Raw genomic sequence first — 15,070 nt, forward strand, 5'->3', positions numbered from 1 at the left:
GTGGATGAAAGTCACTTTCTTTCGCCCGCCTCTGTGTCCGCGGCAACCTGCCAGCAGAGGTGGGTCTTTTGCCCGCCTCTGCTGGCGGGCTGCTGCTTTCTTTTGCCCAGCTGCCACTTTCTTTTGACTGGCTGCTGCTTTCTTTTGCTCTGCGTATACACAGAGGCGGGCAAAAGAAAGCGGCAGCCCGCCAGCTCACCTGCCTGAGAGGCTGGCAAAAGAAAGCAGCAACCGGGCAAAAGAAAGCTGCAGCCGGGCAAAAGAAAGTGGCAGCCGGGCAAAAGAAAGCTGCAGACTGCCAGCTCAGGCGGGCGAGCTGGCAGGCTTCTTCTTTCTTTTGCCCGCCTCTGTGTCCGCGGCAGCCCCAGACACAGAGGCAAGCAAAAGAAAGCAACAGCCTGCTAGCTCGCCCGCCTGAGCTGGCAGGCTACCGCTTTCTTTCGCCCGCCTGTCAGACCCCAGGCGGGCGAAAGAAAGAAAGTGCTTTAGACAGTGGGGTGTCGGGGGAGAGGACTGCCTCACCAGCCATAAACCTCACACAAGTCACTGATAACTTTTGCATCTTGGAGCGAAGGGAAAGGACGCGACAAACGGGTATGCAAACAGCAACCTTTATTGAGAACAGAGTGACTACGATTCAACGTGGCATGGTTCGCGCCAAACATTTATACCTCCGGGTTTGAACGAGGAGCCAATGGGGCGTCGAGTAGCTCGACCAATCAGGGCGAGGATTGAACCGGCTCCGCCCGGGAACCAATCAGAAGGGAGTCCTTTATTCCCGCGCTTGTATTTCCCGCGCTAGTATTCAACACCCCTCCCCCCCTAGTCAACGAGTTCCCTTAGGAAGGGCAAACATAGTCTTGTAAGTAGGTGGGACGGTGACGTTCTCGTCCCGACCTTCGTGGCTCCCCGGCGGTTGTCGTCGGGGGGGGAACCGCCGGCGGAGGTGTGTCCGTGGCGGGGCGGTGAATCTGCGACGCGGCCCCGTGAGATGGCGCTGGCCCCGGGCCCCGTGCCCGATGTCCATTTGTCCGGGGTGGTGTCTCCATGGCAACAGGAGTGTCCAACAGTGGCCCCGTGCAGTCTGGTTGGGGTGTAGGTTCAGAGTCTCGATAAGGGCTTCGAGGAAGGGAGTAGCCGGGTGAGGCGCGTTTGTCCGAAAGGTTCGCATCGGCTTGTCCCCCGTTCCCCGGGTGGAGGCGGTCCGTTGGGAGGAAGGTCATCGAGGGTGGCTCATGCTGAGAGCGGGTGTCCGAGAGGCTCGGGCCGTCTGTTTCCGCGGGGAGGCGTCGCCTTAACTGGTCCACGTGGCGCCTCCATTGTGTTCCGTCGGCCAGGCCGACCCTGAAGGAACAGGGGCCCGTCAGAGCTGTGATGGTTGCGGGAACCCACCGTGGATCCCCAGAAAAGGAGCGGGCCCATACAGGATCCCCTAACTTAAACGCGTGGGAAGGGAGGGCCCCCAGGTTGCTCGGCAGATCCCCTGCGTAAAGTGGATGGAGCCTGTCTAGGGGGGTTCGCAATCTCCTACCCATCAAGAGCTCCGCGGGGCTTTTATTAGTCGTTGGGCAGGGTATGGAGTGCTGGCTCAAGAGGTAAGCCGCCACTCTTTCTTGCCAGTCGCCCTGGTCCATGCGGCCCAAAGCTTCTTTGGCTGAGCGAACTGCGCGCTCCGCCCGGCCGTTACTAGCTGGGTGATAAGGGGCTGTGGCTGCGTGTCTAATTCCTTGTTCGGCCAGGAATTCTTGGAATGTGGTGGAGGTAAACTGGGGCCCATTATCTGAGACTATCACATCCGGTAACCCATGGGTGGCGAACATCTTACGAAGGGCCCTCACTGTACTCTCTGCTGTGGTGGAGGTCATGATTACCAGCTCCACCCACTTGGAGTAAGCATCGACTACTATCATGAAGTTTCGGCCGTGGAAGGGGCCGGCAAAGTCAATGTGTAAACGGGACCATGGGCCTCTAGGGATTTCCCACTCACGAGGGGCGGCTGTGGGGGGATTCGGCCTAGAGTTTTGGCAGATCCTGCATCGGCCTACGTAGTCTGCAATTTCCGAATCTAGCAAGGGCCACCACACATAGCTACGGGCTAAGGCTTTCATTCGCGCTATGCCTGGGTGGTTTTTGTGGAGTGCGGGCAGGATTCGTGCCCGCAGGGCTGTGGGGATCACTACCCTATCCCCCCAGACAAGACAACCCCCGTGAAGGGCGAGTTCGGCTTGTCGTGCTTTAAATGGTCGGAATCCTTCCGCTACCTTTTCCGCGGGCCAACCCCTCAAAACCCATGAAGCTACTTGGGATAGGACGGGGTCAGCCTTTGTGCAAGCTGCGACGTCCGCGGCAGAGACGGGGAGGTCGGATTCGGCGATGGACAAAATAGAGAGAGCGGGCACGTGGGCTGTGTCCGTCTCTGGCAAAGGGCAACGGCTCAGGGCGTCTGCGTGCCCTAGCTGCTTACCCGGACGGTATAACAGCGTATACGAATACGCCGTTAGGAACTCCGTCCAGCGTGTCATGCGGGGAGACAAAATGGGGGGGGTTGGCTTGTCGCCTGCCAGTAGCCCCAGGAGCGGCTTGTGATCCGTGACAAGGGTGAAATTCCTACCATAGAGGTAGTCATGGAACCGCTTAATGCCGGACACTGCAGCCAGGGCTTCTTTATCGATTTGGCTGTAGTTCCGCTCCGTGGAGGAGAGTGTCCGGGAATAGAAAGCTATGGGGGCCTCTGAGCCGTTCGGGAGGGCATGGCTCAGGACCGCCCCTATGCCATAGGGAGAGGCGTCGCAAGTCAGGACTAGGGGCATCCTATCGCTATATTGAATTAGGACTGCCGACGAGGTCAAAATGTCTTTTATAGCCGCGAACGCGTGCGCTTCACGGCTACCCCATTGCCAGGCCGCTGACCGGTCAAGCAGTCGGTGTAGCGGCTCAGCTAGCGACGCCTTGTGGGGAATAAAAGGGGCGTAGAAGTTTAAAAGCCCCAGGAACGCCTGCAATTCCGCCCTAGAGGTGGGTGCAGGTGCGTTTTTGATGGCGGCAACTTTGGAAGGAGTGGGGTGGATGCCTTGGGCATCGATGAGGAACCCCAAGAATTCTACTTTGGGAACAGCAATTTCGCATTTGCTGCGCTTTAGTTTCAGTCCTGCCTCCCTAAAACGTGTGAGAACCTCCCGCAGTATTTTCAGGAGTTCCGAGTGGCTGGGGGCTGCGACCAGGACGTCGTCGAAGTAGGGAACGACGCCTGGGAGCCCGTGGAGCAACCGCTCCATGAGGCTCTGAAAAATCCCCGGGGCAACCGAAACGCCGAATTGGAGGCGGCGGCAACGGAAGGCCCCGCGGTGGGTGACGATGGTCTGGGCTGTAGCCGCATCGTCGTCTACGGGAAGCTGCTGGTAGGCCTGTGCCATATCTAGCTTGGCGAAAATGCGGCCTTGCCCTAAGGAGTGGAGTAGGTGTTGCACTACGGGAACCGGATATGGATTTGCCTGCAGGGCCAAATTGATGGTCGACTTATAGTCGGCACATATTCTCACCGATCCGTCGGGTTTGACCGGGAGGACTATGGGGGTTTCCCAATGGGCGTGATCTACGGGCTCGATTACCCCCTGCTCTATAAGCTTATCAAGTTCAGCGTCTACCTTTGCTCTCAATGCGAAGGGGACCCTGCGTGCCTTCAGCCTAATGGGAGCGACCTGGGGATCGAGGCAGAGGGAAATGGGGGTGCCCTTATAACAGCCCAGTTTCCCATCGAACACATCTGCGAACTCATCTAGAACGCTATCTACGGTGAGGGGGACTACCCTGTGCACCCCCTCTATGGTGAGGCCCAAAGCGGGAAACCAATCCAACCCGAGGAGAGCGGGCAGATCGTTCCTGACGATTAGAACTGGGAGTTTCCCCTTAAAGTCTCCGTATTCCACCTGGATGTGGAATATTCCTGCCGTGGGAATCCCATTTCCCTGGTAGTCTAGGAGGGAGACCCCGACGGGGCGCAAATGGCTCTGGGGAACCCCGGGACAAAGGCGGGAAAACAGGGCCCAAGATAGGAGAGAACGGGAAGACCCGGAGTCCACCTCCATTCGACAAAGCTGACCTTCGAGTCGGACGGCGGTGCTGATTTTGCGATCGCCGGCGGGAACGTGGGAAGCCTGGTAGACCACGCAGTCGGCGCTGGAGGGCTGGTAGGTTGAGTGGCAGTCCTCAGCTCGCCTCGCAGGACGTGGCTGTTGGCGGCGTTGCGGTGCCTGGCGCTGGTCGCTGGGCTGCATGAACGATGGGGCTGGCACGAGAGCCCGGCAAACCCTGGCGAGGTGTCCTTCTCCTCGGCAGCGGCGGCAGACGGCGGAACGGAACGGGCAGGATGCGCGGCTGTGGCGGCCGCCGCATCCGCAGCAAGGTGCGTTTGAGACTGGCTGAGCGGGCGTCGGTGGTTGCTGGTGTGGCCTCCGCTTCGGCTGCGTCCTCATTTGTCCGACGGTTTCCTCCTCTTCGTCTTCAGCAGGAGAGAGGTCGTCGACGAGGTTCGTCTGGGTGGAAGGCCCCGCGGCGGTTTGCGCGGGGGTTTTCAGCTGGAGGCGTTCGATGTCGGCCGTGGATTGTTCGGAGAGCTCCGCTGCTCGCGCGGTCTCCACGGCTTGCACCAAGGTGATTTTGTGGTTCCGGAGCATGCGGCTGCGCAAATGCACGTCGCGGACCCCGCATACAAACTGCTCCACGAGGTTCTCCTCCAGGTCTGCAAAATCGCACTGGGCGGCCACTGTGCGCAAAACCTCTAGAAACTGGCTGATGGATTCGTTGGGCTTCTGCACTCGGCGGCGGAAGGTGAAGCGGCGTGCGATCAGAGAGGGTGAGGGAGCGTAGTGGTTCCTCAGCCTGGACATCAGCTCGTCCCACCCAAGTTTGTAGGCTGGCCTCGGGGCGGCCAGGGCTCTCGCAGAGGCGAACATGGAAGGCTCACAGCAGGACAAGAAGAAGCTGCATTTCTCCTCGTCGGTCTGTGCCTGGTTCTTCGATGCGATTAAGTAGCACTCGAAGCGCTCCATGAAGCCGTCCCATGATTCTCCGGCGGATCCGAATGGCGCGAAAGGAGGAAGCGCTGATGCCATCGTGGTGTGGGGCCGGAGAGGGGGAGGAAGAGGGCGGAGAAAATTTTGCGTTCGCTGCCGGAGTTCTCAGCCTGAGGATAGTGTTCGTGCTGGTTCAGACGCGGTGGCAGCTGGCTTGTTCTTCTCCGTGGTCGCGGGAATCGGTATCCCACCTTCGTCGCCAGTTTTGCATCTTGGAGCGAAGGGAAAGGACGCGACAAACGGGTATGCAAACAGCAACCTTTATTGAGAACAGAGTGACTACGATTCAACGTGGCGTGGTTCGCGCCAAACATTTATACCTCCGGGTTTGAACGAGGAGCCAATGGGGCGTCGAGTAGCTCGACCAATCAGGGCGAGGATTGAACCGGCTCCGCCCGGGAACCAATCAGAAGGGAGTCCTTTATTCCCGCGCTTGTATTTCCCGCGCTAGTATTCAACAATAACAATACAGTATTAATACATTTCTCAATGCAACATAGAGCCTCTAGGGAATAAATCTCACACATTTATTCTAAAAAGAAAAAGAAGTGTAAATAAATTGTGGTGTCTTGTCTACATGGAATAGGGCGACCGGATCTGTAGTGGAAGTAGTTGGCACTAAGAAGTTAGAGATATCTGTATTTGTTTGCTGTTATCTTACAGTGCTCTAAATTTTTGCTGCTTAGATCTGATAGGCTACCATATAGTAGGAGAATTAGGTAGAAAACCTGAGTTGATTTCCATTAACTGTTTGCATTTTCAGTAATTAAATAATTCATAACAAGTAAGGCTATAGATTTATTCAGGAGCTTTAGTAATGAGCATGGTGGTGCAATGGTTAGAGTGCAGTAGTGCAGGCTACTTCTGCTGATCACTGGCTACTAGCAGTTTGGCAGATCGAATCTCACCAGGCTCAAGGTTGACTCAGCCTTCCATCCTTCGGGGGACCCAGATTGTTGGGGGCAATATGCTGACTCTGTAAACCATTTAGAAGGGCTCTAAAGCACTATGAAGTGGTATATAAGTCTAAGTGCTATTGCTATTGCTATGCCAGAAGACCAAAATCAGTTTTCTTTTCCTATGTTAGAACACCCATGTCTTTTCTCTTAGAGAGACATTGCAATTACACCATTACAAATGAATTCACTGTAGTGCTTGGATATGTTGTCCTGTTTCGTAGCCTACTGTCTGAATTACATAACCTTCAAGTGCCTTTGAAGGCTAGGAAGTCTATGGAAATGCTTGCAGAAATTCCACAGCCCCAGATAAGAAAGTGATTATTAAGAGACCATGATCTCACAACGTGATTGCTATTGCCAAAACTGTTAGCATTCAGTTCAAATTCATTCTACTTGAATAGCAATATTTGTTACACTTTTCAGCAGGGAATGATCACCACTAGACCCCTTATTACAAACTTCTACAGTGAATGCTTTGAAAAGATTTTCCATTTCTACAGTTTTCTCATCCCTTTTGTTCTTTGTGCATTGTTTTCTTTTAGCAAGAGAGCATAGTGGGACTAAAGAGAGAAAAAACCCTAGAATTTCAAATCATTTCAGTTATGCAGCTAATGCTAAAACAAGAATTGAATACTAAGCAAGAACAGAGAATAGCTCATTAGAAATATATACACTTTACATTGCTTTAAGAATAAGATTATTTCTCCCTGGTAGAGCAAGGCAAATGGCCAGCAGTTCAGTGACACCAGTATTCCCATCTTAAATGTGGGTGCTTTGACATTGTAACAGCTTTCCAAGGACTGAAACATTAAACTACCTCATGTGGTCAAAGAAGCCACCTTCTTTCAGTATAAATCAAGTTTTCCCAATGGCTATTTGTGTTTTTATAAAGTCTCATTGCATACTTGGTGTTGCTAATAAATAGATGTCTTGTCTACTTCGTTCTGTGCTTTACATCCTGTCCTTGTCAACTTCCAGGCATTCTGCCCACCGCAAAAAGCCTTAAATCTTACAAGAAATAACTGGTGAGTACATTTATCCTTCTTAAGGTCATTTCAAAATCTTCAATATATGTGTGAGCAATGTTTCCAGAAAAAAAAGTTCAAGTGAGAGAGCGTTTATTTAATAAACATAAAAAAATAGCACTTCCTGTGCTTTCACAGATTGGAAATGAAAATAATTCTTATAATTAATTAAAAGTCATAGTAATTGGAATAGACTTGATCTGCACATTTTACTTCAGCCTATTAATGAACATTAATTAATATCCCACTTAAGAGGGTTTTTTTTTAAAGTTAGGAAAATAACTGTTATTTTATAGAGAAATGTAATAACATTTCATATTAAATGAAATCTGTTCATTTTACTGACATTAATCATTAATGTTTTAATTCAGATGAATTTAATTTATGTATTGCTCCTGCAAAGGCTTTTCTACTTTAATTACTGTAGTACAATAAAAGAGCTAGTATGCGTATGTATCAGTTTCGCCTGGAACTGAATAAGGAAGAAATACAACACTGCATTTTTCTTGAAAGAAAAAAAAAGGCTACACACATTTGTTTTTCCAGTTAGCAGCCATAAGATTTTAAAAAAATTAATGGACCCAAAATGGAAATTGAAACCGAGTTAAATAAAATAAAAAGATTTGTTTGCAAAACCAATTCAGCAATTCAGCCATGTTGATTTTTTCAATAATATTTTTATTAGAGACATAAATACAGTGAAACATAAAGAATATAAAGTAGAATTTGCTACATACTGTGTAATATACTTTCTTATATTATTATTTACTCTTATTTATTTCAAACACCACCCGGATAAACTCTCTCTTCCAAACATAGTATACTTTTTAGTGATCTCATTCTACCTGTCCCCATGAACCAATTAAGCCTAATGGTATATTTTAATTTCTAATTTTGAAACAGCTGGTTAACAATAACAGAGATCTTTAATAACATAACTTACTAACCAACAAATGGGGTATTGGTTGGGCATTTGTCCACACCAGCAGATGTATTCTATAATGAATAGCTAATAGCACTGACGGAAACATTTTGTAAACCATTTCATTAAAGGCTTTATCATTCATCAGTACTAAACTGATTTTCATGTTTCAAAGTGCTTACTATTATTGTAAAAATGAGGAGGATACGTTATATTTGTTTAAAAATGTTTCAAACTTTTAAAGGACTTTACTTAGTATTTCTTATAATTATAACCTTATAATACCTCTGTAGGGTATGCCATTTCTATTAACCACTATAGCAGTAGTTCTTAATCTGTTTGACCCAATTATCCTAATCCTTGTCTTGAATAATGTAATTACCTCTACAAAAAAACCCCAAAGTTTATTGTTTTACACAACATCTGAGCAATTGGCAGTCCCAGACTGGATTCTTGATTGACAAGCAAGCAATTACAAATTGCTCCATTACACCCAGGACATGCCAGTATTACCCTCTTGGGGGTAATTGTTCCTACTTTAAGAACCACTGCACTATAATAAAACTTTCCTTAGGTTGAACTTGACTCTGGACAGGAGGGATACAACAGAATGACTTATCCATGTAATCTTTTTGGCAACAGTTGAGCTAGTTCACAAGATAAGATTCTCCTGGATTCATAGTTCCTGCTTCAGCAGCTGGTAGGAACTTTCACAATTATATCTGATACACCAATAGTAATCCTTCCTGGATATAAAATATGAAGTTGGTTTACTTATTCAAGGTTAAAATATTTCTGGTAATAGACACCTGCTGAACAGGACTAAAATGATGAGATTTTAAAGATTTGTTTATAGATAAGAGATGGATATTGGGATAAGAAATCATTTCTTCTGGGTTGGGGGTGGTAATAAGTTACTAAAGTTGGTTATTATTATATTATTTATTTATTAAATTTGTTTGCCACCCATCTCATTATAAACTGAAGTTATACTTGGTGTGATGAAGGTATGAATATGTATAAAGAGTACATGAAAGTACAAGAGATTAATTCAATGAAGACCTTTAAGGGAGAAAAATAGATTTCAAATCATTCTTGAAAAAGAGAACCCTTTCAAAACAGTAGATGATTCCTATGTGGACTTATGAAGTGATTGCACCTGAAGGACATGTGAGAAGAGGATCAAGCTGGAATTGACCATGTCTTGTTAGAAGTGATAGAAACAACAGCACTTTACAGTCAATACATATGAGGTATCTAGTGTGCCATCTGGATGCTTCTAAAATTCACTTAGCCTGGCCAACTGGACTTTGAGTTGGATAGATAAGTATTAGTGCAAGCATAATATTAGCTGCAAAATGAACAACAAAATTTGCAAACCTGAATTTGTTTTTATATGTCCTGATTCTCTGGATTAAAAAGAGGAAATATTACATTAAGTGTTAAATAAATAACTTCTTTATAACCCTATATGTAATAGTGGCAACTTTTGACATATCTTTTACTGGGACTATAAAGAAAAATGTATTTTATAATTATATCACTTAGATAAATACAAAATTAGAAATGAAATGTTCCATATCTTTCCAGAACATGTTTCTGTTCGTGAACCTCCTAGACTATGTTAATTTGGGAGTGATATTATAAGTTTCCAGAAGTAAATCATGTTCAAGTTATCCTGGATATAGCATTACAGGGGGGAAAAGCCATGGTCAAGGGTTCTCTAGAATGTTTCATTTCCTAATCACCAAAGTTTACACATACCTCATATACTCAAAATAAGAATAACAGAGTTGGAAGGGACCTTGGAGGTCTTCTAGTCAAACTCCCTGCTCAATACCATGTCAGACAAATTGTTGTCCAATCTCTTCTTAATTAATCATTTTCCCTCCATACTTGTTATGTGTTATTCTGTCATTCCCAGGGAATGGGGAAATGAAAAATTTGTTGTTGTTTTTTTTAAAAAAAATAGAAACTACAGTGGTGACCAATGGCAATCAGACCGATTAGGTACTCAGTCAACACACATTTTACAACATATGCATAATTTTCAATGGCGGGATGAAAATTTTCAACAGAACAGTCAATCATGAAAGAAAAGCAAACTGTTTCTTATCCTATAGTTGCCAGAGCAATTTTCTTAAGCACAAATAGAATTTGGGCCTTTGTTGTGTCAGTGGTTAAACTGTACAAAAATCAGATTTCATTGTATTGCACTGCCCTCTAGAGCTAAGGAAATAATTTTTTCACTGTGGTCTTAATAGTTTTTTCATATACAAAAATAAGTATAGAGAACATTGATTCTACCAAAAGGAAGGTTATGATAAATGAGTGATGTTTTTATGTAAGGGAATAATTAAGGAAAGCGCCAATGTATTGATTTCCAAATCCTTATTTTTTATTAAAGTGTCAGGCTGAAGAGAAAATTATTAATATTATTAAAATGTATTGGTACAAATACATTTTTGTGAGCATTTATCAGTTGCCAGACATCTTTCTCCAGAGATTCTTCTACTCTTCATGAGAAACAAAGATAAGAAAATAGGTAATGAGTTATTGGTTAGTCTACCAGGCAACAAAAAACAACATCATGAAGTAGCTGTCAAGAAGACAAGGGTTCAAGAAGAAAATTGGGGGAAGGGTTATACATATACAGTAACCATTATCGGAAAATAAAACATTGCTAACTCTCAAACATGCATGTCCCCAAAACAGAGGAGGAAAAATAGATACACTTTTATATAGATGTTTTAATGTGGAGAGAAAGAACTTGCAAAAGAGATGCACACTAACAATTTATCACAGTAAAATAAATAGGAATAATTGATAGCTCTTCAATAATGACTTAGACCAAGTTAAATCCAAAATGCTACAGAATTCATGGAAGCCTGGCACTCAGACAAATCCACCGTCAACAGGCACATAGAGATAAGCAACATCTACATATCATTCAAAAGAGACAGTCAAACTGAAAAAGAAATAAAAAGAACAAAACATCTCCTTGCCAGCAATCAACAACCAGATCAGCAGATAGCAACATCAAGATTCACACTACTAGACCAACAACCAAACTGCAAACAACACTCCAATCAAGGAATTACAACTCTGACTAACAATCAAAAGTAAACAACAGCCTAATTAAGGAACCATTAAGGACACTCCCACCAACAGGGCAAACCACTTATATATAACCAAAAAGCAAGTTCCACTCACTTCCAGCATTGATGACGTTACCTAGTTGAGTAATGAAATGTCTGCAACGAAACAACCAAGTTCAAAGAATATTAAAGACCCCACAGTGATTACTCTTTTCAAAATCTCAAATGTTTCAACCTTATTCTGGACCTTATTTTTTGCCCCTACCTATTTAACCTGTATCTTTTATGCCTTTGCTTTCTCCATCTCTAGATAAATTCCAGGTCAGTATTTTTCAACCTTGGCAAGTTTATAATGTGTGGACTTCTACTCTCGGAATTGCTCAGCTGGCATGTACAGACCCCCCCTCACCCAGTTTGATTTGGGACTCATTTCAATTAGCTGTTTATCCTTAATGATCCAAGTATGAACCCAAAGATTGTGAAGAATCATCAACCTACTGCATAACCAGAACTTTAAATGAAGAATCTCCTGTAAATACTACTACTTCTGGAGGTACGTAAGGCTGAAGCCAATCAGAGAAAAGCTTTCTCAGACATGGTATCCTTTATATTTGTATTTATTAGTCTGTCAAACATGTAGACAATAGCAGGTATAAATATAAACATGGACATGAATGAATGAAATGAATACAAATAAATGGGGACAGTAGGCACACTTGTGCGCTTATGTAGGAAATATATCTTAGGAAAGGGGTGAGGTCCAAAGTACACAATTTAAGGTTGAAATTGTGATGGTTAGAGGATGTAACAATGGGGTCAGGTAGAGTATTCTTTATGTGGACTGCATTCCCCAAAGGCAGTTGTTTAATGATTTTCTCTTTCACCTCTTCAAATAGACTCTTTTCCCACCCTATTTTCTTGTATTCTTTCTTTCAAGCCATCCTTGCTATAACAAACAAAAAATATATTCATAACAAGCCACCTGCTGGAGTGTGATCTAACCACAACAAAAACATAACAAATAAAACTAATGAGCAATCGAACTTACTCCAAGGGTGGAAAAATCAACATTGACCATACTCAACGTTCACCATGAGGCATTTTAAAGTCATGATGAAAATAATGCTACAAATGTAAGAAACCTGACCCTACCTAACATCTAACTTTATTAATAAGATTACAGTGAAATGGTTTTATCACCCTTCTCAGCATCTGCTCACAACCACTTCTACAATCAATCTACTTTATTGAATAATCAATCAATGAAATGCCTGCAGTTAATAAATAATAAAGCAAATTTGGGTGAGGAATATTGCTAGGCATAGAGCCAAATCAGCAGGGGGAAAAATGGCATTTGTTTGAGTCAAGGAAATACAAAATATGTGTGCAATTTCACTTTGCCTGTAGGATAATGTAACCAGCACTATAAAAATGTTCTTACAGGTGTGTCATCCAAACACATTGTTTTATAAACACACTATAAGGATCTCTGTTTTCACAGTGAATTTATCACATTCCCCTCCGTGACCAGTTAAGAAACACCATGCTCTCTCATCAAGAGAAACACAGCCACTGCTTGTAGTGTTTGCCTTCAATAAAGGAAATCAGAGAAGACTTTAATCATTCTTGTAGTTATATAAAAATGGACGGGTGACTGTAGAAACATGTATTGCTGAGAGCTATCATTTTTTCTTGGACATGGAATGGTTATCTATTAGGAGGCTTTGAAGCTTTTTGTTACAGTATTTATTCATTGTATATTATTGCCTGCAGGCTACATGGCTCACTGTTTACTAACACTCAATATTTCCAATATTTTTATTTTTGCAAAGAAGGCTGTACCTTCAGAATTTTAGTAAGAATAATTAATAATGGCAATGATAATGATAAATAATAAGACAGTTTAGCAAATGCTTTGCTAGTTTTCTTTTCAAGGACATTGTCTTCAGTGCTTGCACTTCTGATGAAAATTTTTAAATGTCTATTTTGTTCTATTTCTGTTTTTAGTGAGGGCTAATATGTCTACTCTTTGTTATTTTTTATTCTGAGATCCTTAGAAATATTTATCTGTGGAAAAAGGTATCCATTGTCAACAGAGTTAAAATCCCCATAATTAATATTTATTTTAATGTATTTATTAAACAAATTTATATAGCCAGCTAACACACATACAGTGATTCTGACCAACTTACCACATTAAAATATCACCACTATATATCACCACTATATCTCTTGAGTTCCCTAGGAAACTGTTTGAGGGGGGAAAGATTGAGCTTGTTCCACACACACTAATTTGAAAAGTAGGGTACGTCGGTAAATATTTTCATAAGCAGTACTTCTGAAGTACATCATAGCTTTTTATTCATATGTGGGATCTTTTATTTTCCAACAAAAGAATTATCAATTTATCATCAATTACAGACTATCCCTCTGTCTGTCTGTCTCTGTCTCTCTCTTTCTCTCTCTCTCCATACATGCATGCATACACACAAACACACATACATACATATGATATGTGTGTGTATGTGTGTGTGTATGTACGTATGTATGTATGTATGTATGTATGTTTATCTTTGAATAAGCATCAAAAGATTTCCTTCTCCCAAGTAATACCGTAATATGTATTAATAATTTAAGGACTATATTGTCTTACTTCGCACTAAGTTGACAAAAAAAATTAGAAAGCCTGAAATAATGACACTGAAATAGAATAGTCTAGCTACTGCGTATTTACTGTTGGTGTCGTTTTAGAACCCTAGAACAACATACAATGCCTAGCTTTACATTTTAGAATTTGTATTTCCATTTTTATAATGATAATGAGTTATAGTGATAAAGTTCAATATCTTTGCTTGTAGGTGAAAAACACTGGTATCAGCATTCACTTTAATGCTCCTCAGCTTTTAGAGTGATAATAATCCTAGAGGATAATGGAGCTGACAGTCTAGGAAAATGATATCTACCTCCACATGCTGTTTTCAATATGTCAGATTTACCATTAGTGAAACGAACTCCATTACTATAATAGCATATTAAATTATTCTTCTATAACTCAGTGGCTGGGAGTTATAGAAGTTGTTGTCAAACAGATCTGCCATCCACCAGATTGGAAAGTCTACCTTAAGACACATCAAGCAGTGACATCAAGTTTGATCAAGTATAATTCTAGAATTGTCAAGATTTTGATGGGAAAGAAATATAAGTGAATATCCTTATTTTCTATAATAACAATATTTGTTTCAGTCAACTAGATTTGACTTTGTAAAAACTTCTCCATTTAAAAAGCTTCAGGCAGTCTTAAGAAAAAGAAATACCCAAATACGTCTGAATATTTAATTATCTATGCAGGAAATGAGAAACAGGTGTAATTAAACTAACACTTTTTAAATTAAGTGACCCCTCTTGACCAGCCATCTGTGAATAATTCAGATTTTCCTTCCATTATTACTGTAAAATTAAAACGAGGGCAAATAAATGGCTAGATCCTCTTTAACTATATTTAAGCACCAGCAATATATATTTTCCACCAGTTAAAATCCTTAATGATACAAAAAAAAATCTGTCAAGCATAACTCCCCCAATTCATTTGCCTGAAACCATCAATATTTTATCATGCACTTGCAGTTGGCTTTAATTTAACAGTCCAGGTTACTAATCAAACAAAACACCCAAGTCATTAAAAGTTAGCGTGCCATTTAGAAAGTGCATTTCACGTTTATTAAAATATCTTTCATGGAGCCATTAGAAGGCTAAAGTTTTAATTACAATCAGATATTTAGTTCTACTTCAGTTATGCTTTTGGCACTTTCTTGCAACTGCCTTGATTAATCTTCCAGACAGAGCTCATCCATTACCTCCTGAAATTATTTTCCTCTTTACTTCTTCATAATTTATCTCTTTTTGTTCCCAAAACCATCACAAACCATCTTTCTCCAAACATATATATTGCATTAAGGAAGTGTATACCATACTTACCTAGAGAATAAATCACTAG

This window comes from Thamnophis sirtalis, unplaced genomic scaffold, assembly GCF_051295495.1.
Source record: "Thamnophis sirtalis isolate CommonGarterSnake01/CBP01778 unplaced genomic scaffold, rThaSir2_p1.2 scaffold_1, whole genome shotgun sequence".
NCBI classification, from domain to species: Eukaryota; Metazoa; Chordata; class Lepidosauria; order Squamata; family Natricidae; genus Thamnophis; species Thamnophis sirtalis.